Source organism: Tachyglossus aculeatus, chromosome 4, assembly GCF_015852505.1.
Source record: "Tachyglossus aculeatus isolate mTacAcu1 chromosome 4, mTacAcu1.pri, whole genome shotgun sequence".
NCBI lineage: Eukaryota > Metazoa > Chordata > Mammalia > Monotremata > Tachyglossidae > Tachyglossus > Tachyglossus aculeatus.
This window is the reverse complement of record NC_052069.1, coordinates 38,283,733-38,295,218: the sequence shown is the minus strand read 5'-3', so window position 1 is coordinate 38,295,218 and position 11,486 is coordinate 38,283,733.

The window sequence follows — 11,486 nt, the reverse complement described above, 5'->3', positions numbered from 1 at the left end:
TGCCAGTATCCTCTTCCTCTCCCTCTCCCCAAGCCGCTTTTCCAATGCCTGCAAAGTGAACATTATTATTATTATGTTAGTATTTGTTAAGCGCTTACTATGTGCAAAGCACTGTTCTAAGCACTGGGGGGATACAAGGTGATCGGGTTGTCCCACGGGGGGCTCACAGTCTTAATCCCCATTTTACAGATGAGGGAACTGAGGCACAGAGAAGTTAAGTGGCTTGCCCAAGGTCACACAGCTGACAAGTGGCAGAACAGTGATTCGAAGCCATGACCTCCAACTCCCAAGCCTGGGCTCTTTCCACTGAGCTACGCTGCCTCTCTAAACATTGTTTATTTGTGAGAATTTCCATGGATTGGTTCACCTTCCCCTGTCCAATCACTCCATCAGCGGTATTTATTGATATATTATTATTATTTATATACTATATTATACTATATTATTATATATATTATTATTTATATACTAAGCCCTGGGAGAGTACAATAAAGTTGGTAGATACAATAATAATAATAATAATAATAATAATAATAATAATGGCATTTATTAAGCGCTTACTATGTGCAAAGCACTGTTCTAAGCGCTGGAGAGGTTACAAGGTGATCAGGTTGTCCCACGGGGGGGCTCACAGTCTTCATCCCCATTTTACAGTTGAGGTAACTGAGGCCCAGAGAAGTGAAGTGACTTGCCCAAAGTCACACAGCTGACAGATGGCGGAGCCAGGATTTGAACCTGTGACCTCTGACTCCAAAGCCCGGGCTCTTCCCACTGAGCCACGCTGCTTCAAAGCTCAATTTAGCTTTGTTCTGTTGACTTGACACCTGTCCACATGTTTTGTTTTGTTGTCTGTCTAGACTGTGAGCCCAGTGTTGGGTAGGGACCGTCTCCATAGACTGTGAGCCCACTGTTGGGTAGGGACCGTCTCTATATGTTGCCAACTTGTACTTCCCAAGCGCTTAGTACAGTGCTCTGCACATAGTAAGTGCTCAATAAATACGATTGATTGATTGATTGCCAACTCGTACTTCCCAAGCGCTTAGTACAGTGCTCTGCACACAGTAAGCGCTCAATAAATATGATTGAATGAATGAATGGAGCATTCTGGGGAGAGATGTGTCTGTGGTGTCACTATGGGTCGGAGATGACTTGACCCATAAGACAAAACAAAACAAGGGACAGTGAGAAGCCACTTCCTCCGTCAGAAAGGGAGACTCTACCTGGAGAGCCCCAAATCAGTCTTTAGAAAAACAGAATTTACTGAATGTGCGTCACCTCTAGGACTGTAAGCTGATTCATTCATTCATTCCATCATATTTACTGAATGCTGACTGTGTGCAGAGCACTGTACTGAGCGCTTGGGAGAAGCTCCATGTGGGTGGGGAACGGGTCTACCAACTGTGTTGTAGGGTACTCTCCCAAGCATTTAGTACAGTGCTCTGCACACAGTAAGCATTCAAGGCCGGGTTTCTCCATCTGCCAAGCTAGCTCTCTTCCTCCCTTCAAGGCCCTACTGAGAGCTCACCTCCTCCAGGAGGCCTTCCCACACTGAGCCCCCTCCTTCCTCTCCCCCTCCTCCCCCCTCCATCCCTCCCGCCTTACCTCCTTCCCTTCCCCACAGCACCTGTATATATGTATATACGTTTGTACGGATTTATTACTCTATTTATTTTACTTGTACATATTTATTCTATTTATTTTATTCTGTTAATATGTTTTGTTTTGTTGTCTGTCTCCCCCTTCTAGACTGTGAGCCCACTGTTGGGTAGGGACCATCTCTAGATGTTGCCAACTTGTACTTCCCAAGCGCTTAGTACAGTGCTCTGCACATAGTAAGTGCTCAATAAATACGATTGATTGATTGATTGATTGATTGCCAACTCGTACTTCCCAAGCGCTTAGTATAGTGCTCTGCACACAGTAAGCGCTCAATAAATATGATTGAATGAATGAATGAATGAGTATGATTGAAGGATTGATTGATTGACCTTTTGACCCCTCCAAAGAACGGCTGAGTGGCTTCGTTTCTCCCTTCATCCAGTTCCGTCCCTGAGTCAGACATGCTCATGGGAACAATCAAGATCAGTGTCCTTCCCTCATAGCTTTTATTCCAGACACTTCAGAGACACAAGTTCATCCTGTTCTCCACAACGACCTGGTAAGAGCTTGGGGCTGCGTTCTCTCCTGAGTCACCAATCTGGCTTTCCCATGGCTCCTTTCCAGCACCTCGATCTCAACACGTCCAGAACGAAACTTTTCTTCTCCCCCCAAACCTTCCCCACCTCCTAACTTGCCCATCTCTGTCAATCAGCTCGTTGTGGGCAGAGAATATGTCTGTTGATTCATTCATTCATTCAATCATATTTATTGAGCACTTTCTGTGTGTAGCGCACTGTACTAAGCACTTGGGAGAGTACAGTACAACAATAAAAAGACACATTCCCTACCCACAACAAGATTACAGTCTGGGGATGGAGGGAGACAGACAGTAATATAAATAAATATATGACAGATATTTATTAATAGTAATAAATACGGTATTTGTTAAGAACTTACTATGAGCCAGCCACTGTACTAAGTGCAGGGGTGGATACAAGTAAATCGGGTTGGATACAGTCCCCATCCTACATGGGACTCACGGGCTCAATCCCCATTTTAGAGATGAGGTTAATGAGGCCCAGAAAAGTGAAGTGACTTGTCCAAGGTCACACAGCAGACAAGTGGCAGAGGCAGGATTGGAACTCAGGTCCTTCTGGCTGCCAGGCCTGTGCTCTATCCACTATGCCATGCTGGGTATACCTGGAGCCTCCAACAGTAAGAGTAGCACAGACTGAAAATATCAGTGAAATAGCCTTAGAGAAGACGAATGGGAACTCATCTGCTTATTCTGTTGTAGTGGACTCTCCCGAGAGCTTAGTATAGTGTTCTGCAGATATTATTATCATTATTAATCATATTTGTTGAGCGCTTGGGAGCGTACAATGTAACATCAAACACATTCCCTGCCCACAACGAGCTCTCAGTCTAAAGGGTAGGAGTTTGGATTGAGAAGCAGCGTGGCTCGCTTGAAAGAGCCCGGGCTTTGGAGTTAGAGGTCATGGGTTCAAATCCCGACTTCGCCAACTGTCAGCTGTATGACTTTGGGCAAGTCACTTAACTTCTCTGTGCCTCAGTTCCCTCATCTGTAAAATGGGGATTAAAACCGTGAGCCCCCCGTGGGACAACCTGATCACCTTGTAACCTCCCCAGCTCTTAACATAGTAAGCGCTTAACAAATACCATCATTATTATTAATGTTATTATTATTATTATGGAAAGGAAGGAGTGGATTCTAGGGAAGTTCTGACAGGATTTAGTGACAGTTGAATATGTGGGTTGAATGAGAGAGATGAATCAAATATAATGCCAAATATAATGCCAGGCAGGGATGATAGCGGTGTGGTTTACAGTGACAGGAAAGTCAGAAGGAGGACAGGATTTGGGTGGGAAGATAAGGCTTTCTGTTTTGGACATGTTAGTTTGAGGTATCTGTGGGACATCCACAGACACCTCAAACTAACATGTCCAAAACAGAAAGTCTTATCTTTTATTTTGTTAGTATGTTTGGTTTTGTTCTCTGTCTCCCCCTTTTAGACTGTGAGCCCACTGTTGGGTAGGGACTGTCTCTATATGTTGCCAACTTGTACTTCCCAAGCGCTTAGTACAGTGCTCTGCACACAGTAAGCGCTCAATAAATACAATTGATGATCCAAGTAGAGGTGCTCTGAAAACAGGAAATGTGAGACCGCAGAGACGAAAGATCAAGGCTGGGGCGGTAGATTTGGGGATCGGCCACATAGAGTTGGTCGTTAAAGCCATGGGAGCGAATGAGTTCTCCAAGGAAGTGGGTGGAAATGGAAAAAGAATCGAGGGGAACCAAGAACTGAGCCTCGGGAACTCCTACAATTAAAGAGTGGAGGCAGAGGAGGAACCTGCGAGAGAAACTGTGGAGCGGCCAGAGAGATCGGAGGAGAACCAGGAGAGGACAGAGACAGTTGAACCAAGGTTGGATAATGTTTCCTGGAGGATGGGGTGGGCCACGGTGTCAAAGGCATCTGAGAGGTTGAGGAGGATTAGGATGAAGTAGGGGCTGTCAAATTTGGCAAAAAGAAAGTCAATCCTGACCTTAGAGAGGGCAGTTTCCTGGAGTGAAAAGGGAGGAAACCAGATTGGAGGGGGGCAAGGAGAGAACTCGAGAAGAGGAAGCAGTTGTGGTTAACCTGCTCAAGGAGTTTGGAGAAGAAGGGTAGGAGGAAGATGGAGCGATAACTGGAGGGAGCTATGGGGTTAAGGGAGGGTGGGTTTTTTTAGGATGGGGTTGTAAGGGCCTAGGAATCAGAGAACCTATGTTCTAATCCCAACTCTACCATTTTCCTGCCATTTCCCATTCATGGGTTCTAATCCCGGCTCCTCCGCTTGTCAGCTGTGTGACTTTGGGTACGTCACTTCACTTCTCTGTGCCTCAGTTCCCTTGTCTGTAATATGGGGATGAAGACTGGGAGCCCCACTTGGTACAACCTGATCACCTTGTATTCTCCCCAGCACTTAGAAACAGTACTTTGCACACAGTAAGCGCTTAATAAATAGTATTATTATTATTATTATTATTTGCAAGTCTTAGCCTCTCTGGGTCTCAGTTTCCTCAACTCTAATCACTGCGCCTAGTGGAGCTAGAAATCATCAGTCAATCAATCGCATTTAACGAGCAGTTACTGTGTGCATACCTCTGTCCTAAGATCGTGGGAGAGTACAATATAACAGAGTTGGAAGATACGTCCCCTGCAGTCTAAAGGTGGAGACAGGCATTCATATAAAGAAAATAAATTATGAATGAAGTGCTGTGGGGCTGAGGGTGGGGTGAATAAAAAGTTCAAATCCAAGTGCAAGGGCAATGCAGAAGGGAGTGGGGAAGGGGCCAATCGAGGAAGGTCTCGGAGGAGATTCATTCATTCATTCAAACGTATTTATTGAGTGCTTACTGTGTGCAGAGCACTGGACTAAGCACTTGGAAAGTACAAGTTGGCAACATATAGAGACGGTCCCCACCCAACAGTGGGCTCACAGTCAGTCTGCCTCTCCATCCCTCCCGTCTCCCCCTCTCCATCCCCCCGTCTTACCTCCTTCCCTTCCCCACAGCACCTGTCTATATGTATATATGTTTGTACATATTTATTACTCTAATTATTTATTTATTTATTTTACTTGTACATATCTATTCTATTTATTTTATTTTGTTAATACGTTTGGTTTTGTTGTCTGTCTCCCCCTTCTAGACTGTGAGCCCACTGTTGGGTAGGGACTGTCTCTATATGTTGCCAACTTGGACTTCCCAAGCGCTTAGTACAGTGCTCTGCACACAGTAAGCGCTCAATAAATGCGATTGATTGATTGATTGATAGAAGAAGTCTAGGAGATACACCTTCAATAAGGCTTTGAAGGGCAGGGAGAGTGATGAAATGCAATGCGCCCAGAGGCGGGAAGCCACCTCGTCCCGGAAACCTGCAGGCCTGGGGATCTGCTGGTAGCAAGTAGGCCTCCTCCCATGGTGTACTGCTGCAATTGACCGGACTTTGACCTAACCAGCTCAGTGACCGAAAGGGCCAGTTTACTCCCCTCACGACTCTCCTCTTGGTAAAACATCCTCCCCACTCCCTACTGAGAGCTCACCTCCTCCAGGAGGCCTTCCCAGACTGAGCCCCCTCCTTCCTCTCCCCCTCCTCCCCCTCCCCATCCCCCCGCCTTACCTCCTTCCCCTCCCCACAGCACCTGTATATATGTTTGTACGTATTTATTACTCTATTTTACTTGTACTTATTTATTCTATTTATTTTATTTTGTTAATATGTTTTGTTTTGTTGTCTGTCTCCCCCTTCCAGACTGTGAGCCCACTGTTGGGTAGGGACTGTCTCTATATGTTGCCAACTTGGACTTCCCAAGCGCTTAGTCCAGTGCTCTGCACACAGTAAGCGCTCAATAAATACTATTGAATGAATGAATCCTCCAAGTCACGCCCATCTCCAGAGTCATTTACGATTCATTTCATCCCTTCCAGGTTCTGAGCACAGTAAAGCGAGGGAAGAGGCCCGTTCTGACTTCCAGAACAGAAGAACTGACTTCCCCCCTCCTCCCCCTCTCCATCCCCCCGGCCTTACCTCCTTCCCTTCCCCACAGCACCTGTATATATGTATATATGTTTGTACATATTTATTACTTTATTTATTTATTTATTTTTCTTGTACATATCTATTCTATTTATTTTATTTAGTTAATATGCTTGGTTTTGTTCTCTGTCTCCCCCTTTTAGACTGTGAGCCCACTGTTGGGTAGGGACTGCCTCTATATGTTGCTGTCTCCCCCTTCTAGACTGTGAGCCCACTGTTAGGTAGGGACCGTCTCTATATGTTGACAACTTGTACTTCCCAAGCGCTTAGTACAGTGCTCTGCACACAGTAAGCACTCAATAAATACGGTTGATGGATTGATTGATTGTACATATCTATTCTATTTGTTTTATTTTGTTAATATGTTTGGTTTTGCTCTCTGTCTCCCCCTTCTAGATTGTGAGCCCACTGTTGGGTAAGGACTGTCTCTATATGTTGCCAACTTGTACTTCCCAAGCACTTAGTACAGTGCTCTGCACACAGTAAGCACTCAATAAATACGATGGATTGATTGATTGATTGATTGATTCCAGCCCAATGTGGTTGGTAGATGGAATGAATCCTCTTGGGCTGGGTCCCAGAGAACAGATTGAGACATGCAACCAGCCTACAATCAATCAATCAATCAATCGTATTTATTGAGCGCTTACTGTGTGCAGAGCACTGTACTAAGCGCTTGGGAAGTACAAGTTGGCAACATATAGAGACAGTCCCTACACTGCCTGAGCTATAGATTCCCTCAGGAGCGATGAACGCCCAAAACTTGTGAGCTACGCGCATCAGTCAGCTCTGCGGGGAATTGGAACCAAATGAGGATGGACTGACAGGAAACCCGAGGATGATCCTGGGGGAAATCTGGATGGAAGGTTCTCGTATTCCTAAACCACAGTCTCTAGTATTTATTCACGGCATATTAAGGAAGGTGGACGCTTGAATGTACTTGGTGATCTTTGTTAGGCAAAGAGTCGTGCCCTCTGAGAGACAACTTGCAGGTCAGCGTATTGACTGGAAGGCAATATCTATCTAATAATTATGATGGCATTTGTGAAGCGCTTACTATGTGCCAAGCACTGTTCTTAGAGCTGGGGGGGGATACAAGGTGATCAGGTTGTCCCACGTGGGGCTCACAGTCTTCATCCCCATTTTACAGACGAGGGAACTGAGGCTCAGAGAAGTTAAGTGACTTGCCCAAGGTCTCACAGCTGACATGTGGCGGAGCCAGGATTAGAACCCATGACCTCTGACTCCAAAGCCCGTGTTCTTTCCATTGAGCCATGCTGCTTCTCTGTTCTCCCCAACTTGAACCAGAAGTAACAAAGACACACGATTATCTCTCGGTTGTCTTACTCCTGTTGAGCAGGAAAGTACTGTCCGGATTCCCGCAAAGCATTAAGTCTCTCCCAGGTGTCTGTTCGGAGCAAGAATATTTCAATTTCTGACTGAAACCGGGCCAGTGCTAGAGATTTACCAATCAATCAATCAGTCAATCAATCAATCGTCTTTATTGAGCGCTTACTGTGTGCAGAGCACTGTACTAAGCGCTTGGGAAGTCCAAGTTGGCAACATATAGAGACAGTCCCTACCCAACAGTGGGCTCACAAGGGGGAGACAGAGAACAAAACCAAACATACTAACAAAATAAAATAAATAGAATAGATATGTACAAGTAAAATAAACAAATAAATAAATGGAGTAATAAATATGTACAAACATATATACATATATACCAGCTCTGGGAAGATCACTTGGACTCAGACCCTGCTCTGTTTTAGACCAGATCCATTTTTGATGGAGGGTTGGGGAGGAGGCAGGGATTCATTCAGTCGTATTTATTGAGCGTTTACTGTATGCAGAGCACTGTACAAAGTGCTTGGGAGAGTATAGTACAACAATAAAAAGACACATTCCCGGCCCACAGCGAGCTTACAGTCTAGAAGGGGGGGGGGGGGACATATGAATATAAATAAATAAATTTCAGACACGTACATAAGTGCTGTGGGCCTGGGACGTGGCTCAGTGGAAAGAGCCCGGGCTTGGGAGTCAGAGGTCATGTGTTCTAATCCCGACTCCGCCACTTGTCAGCTGTGTGACTTTGGGCAAGTCACTTAACTCCTCTGTTCCTCAGTTTCCTCAGCTGTAAAATGGGGATTAAGACTGTGAGCCCCACGTGGGACAACCTGATCACCTTGCATCTACCTCAGCACTTAGAACAGTGCTTGGCACACAGTAAGCACTTAACAAATGCCATTATTATTATTATTATTATTATTATTAGTAGTAGTAGTAGTAGTAGTAGTAGTAGTAGTAGTAGTAGTATCATTATTATTATTAAAGAGAGCAAGTCAGGCAACCCTGAAGGGAGTGAGAGAAGGGGAAAGGAGGGCTTAGTCGGTGAAGACTAAGTATCTTAGTCTTAGTATCTTAGTCTTTTAGACTGTGAGCCCACTGTTGGGTAGGGACTGTCTCTATATGTTGCCAATTTGTACTTCCCAAGCGCTTAGTACAGTGCTCTGCACACAGTAAGCGCTCAATAAATACGATTGATGATGATGAAGACATCTAGGAGGAGATGTATACTCAGTAAGACTTTGAAGGCTGAGAGAGACTGAAAGTTCCTCCAGGAAAGGGGCTGCGTTGGTTACTATGCTCTTGTAAATCAGTCAATCAACGCTATTTATTGAGTGCCTACTTTGTGCAGAGCACTGTACTTAGTGCTTGGGAGAATACAACTGAATTAGCAGGCATGTTCTCTGCCCACAAGGAACTTACAGCATGGCATATTGGATAAAGCACAGGCCTGGGATTTGCTTGTGTTCACTCCAGCATTTACTACAGTGCCTGCACATAGTAAGCACTTAATATCATAATTATTATTATTATTAGCTGGCAAAACAGTACTCTCTGCCCATAGAAGGACCCATAAATACTGAGGATGATACTGAAATCCACTCAAGTCCATTTGGGCATTGAAAGTGTGATTTGGACTTTTGTTTTTGGAGGGAAGGGTTTAACTAACTTTAAAAAAAATGTATTGGGGGTAGCAGTTGGGTTGAACTGCTAAAAATCCTCAAAACTCATAGCCTATAAATATCACAATATACAGATTGTACTTTCCCAAGCGAATGTGTCTGTTTATTCCCGTATCGTACTCTCCCAAGTGCTTAGTACAGTTCTCCTGCTGAGAGAAGCAGCCTGGCTCAGTGGAAAGAGCCCGGGCTTGGGAGTCAGAGGTCATGGGTTCAAATTCCGGCTCCGCCACTTGTCAGCCGTGTGACTTTGGGCAAGTCACTTAATTTCTCTGTGCCTCAGTTCCCTCATCTGTAAAATGGGGATGAAGACTGTGGACCCCATGTGGGACAACCTGATCACCTTGTATCCCCCCAGCGCTTAGAACAGTGCTGTGCACATAGTAAGCGCTTAACAAATGCCATTATTATTATTATAATAATATAATATTAGGGCCCTTCAAGGCCCTACTGAGAGCTCACCTCCTCCAGGAGACCTTCCCAGACTGAGCCCCCTCCTTCCTCTCCCCCTCATCCCCCTCTCCATCCCTCCCGTCTTGCCTCCTTCCCTTCCCCACAGCACCTGTATATATGGATATATGATTGTACATATTTTTTACTCATTTATTTATTTATTTATTTTACTTGCACATATCTATTCTATTTATTTTATTTTGTTAATATGTTTGGTTTTGTTTTCTGTCTCCCCCTTCTAGACTGTGAGCCCACTGTTGGGTAGGGACCGTCTCTATATGTTGCCAACTTGTACTTCCCAAGCACTTAGTACAGTGCTCTGCACACAGTAAGCGCTCAATAAATACGATTGATTGATTGATTGATTGTACATATCTATTCTATTTGTTTTATTTTGTTAATATGTTTGGTTTTGTTTTCTGTCTCCCCCTTCTAGACTGTGAGCCCACTGTTGGGTAGGGTCCGTCTCTATATGTTGCCAACTTGTACTTCGCAAGCGCTTAGTACAGTGCTCTGCACACAGTAAGTGCTCAATAAATATGATTGATTGATTGATTGATTATTATTCTCCTAACACAGTAAGCACTCAATAAATACGAGTGAATGAATGAATAGTATAGTGCCCAGCGCACAGTAAGGGCTTTGTTGCTGAACTGTATTTTCCAAGTGCTTAGTAGAGAGTAAGCGCTCAACAAATATGATTGAATGAATGAATGTCATTGATTGATTGCTCAATGCAGCCCTTCTCTTTGAAACGGGACCCCGCTGCCGGCGCATGTCTCTCGCCAAGACTAGGCAGGGTTTGTGAGCTCCACTTCCGAGCTCATCCGAGGACCCTGGACGACATTTCATTTTCAGAATTTTCCATTGCCCTGGCCTCCCCTCCCTAAAATCCAGGCCATTGGTGACAGGGGAGAGGGCCAGTACAGAGTCTCTGGCACGCTGAATGAAAGACGCATATATTCATAAACCACATTCACGACATTAGGAAGATGGAAGCAGCGTGGCCTAATGGATAAAGCCCGAGCCTGGGAATCAGAAGGATCTGGCCTCTAATCCCGGCTCTGCCCCTTGTCTGCTGTGTGACCTGGGGCAAGTCACTTGACTTCTCTGGGCCTCAGTTCCCTCATCTCCAAAATGGGAATAAAGACTGTGAGCCCCACGTGGAACAACCTGATTACCCTGTATCTACCCCAGAGCTTAGAACAGCGTTCGAGCCTGTTGTTGGGTAGGGATTGTCTTTGTTGCCAAATTGTACTTTCCGAGCGCTTAGTCCAGTGCTCTGCACACAGTAAGCGCTCGATAAATACGATTGAATGAATGAATGAATGGCAAGCGCTTAACAGATACCACCATTATTATTATTAAGCCAGCAAGGTGGTGGTCAATTGGATGGAGAGGAATGGGCAGATTCTGTTGTGGAGGAAGAAGGGACGGGATGTGGTTCCTTCCTTCCCTCCCTCCTGTACTGTCTACACCACCAGAGGGGAAGCAGCATGGCCCAGTGGAAAGAGCCCGGGCTTGGGAGTCAGACGTCATGGGTTCTAATCCTGACTCCCGGCTCCGCCACTTGTCAGCTGGGTGACTTTGGGCAAGTCACTTGACTTCTCTGGGCCTCAGTTACCTCATCTTTAAAATGGGGATTGAGACTGTGAGCCCCACGTGGGACAGCCTGATCACCTTGTATCTACCCCAGCGCTTAGAACAGTGTTTGGCATATAGTAAGCGCTTAACAAATACCAACATTATTATTATTGTTGTTGTTGTTATCACCTCCCTAGTCAGGAAACAGTAGTGGCAATTCGCT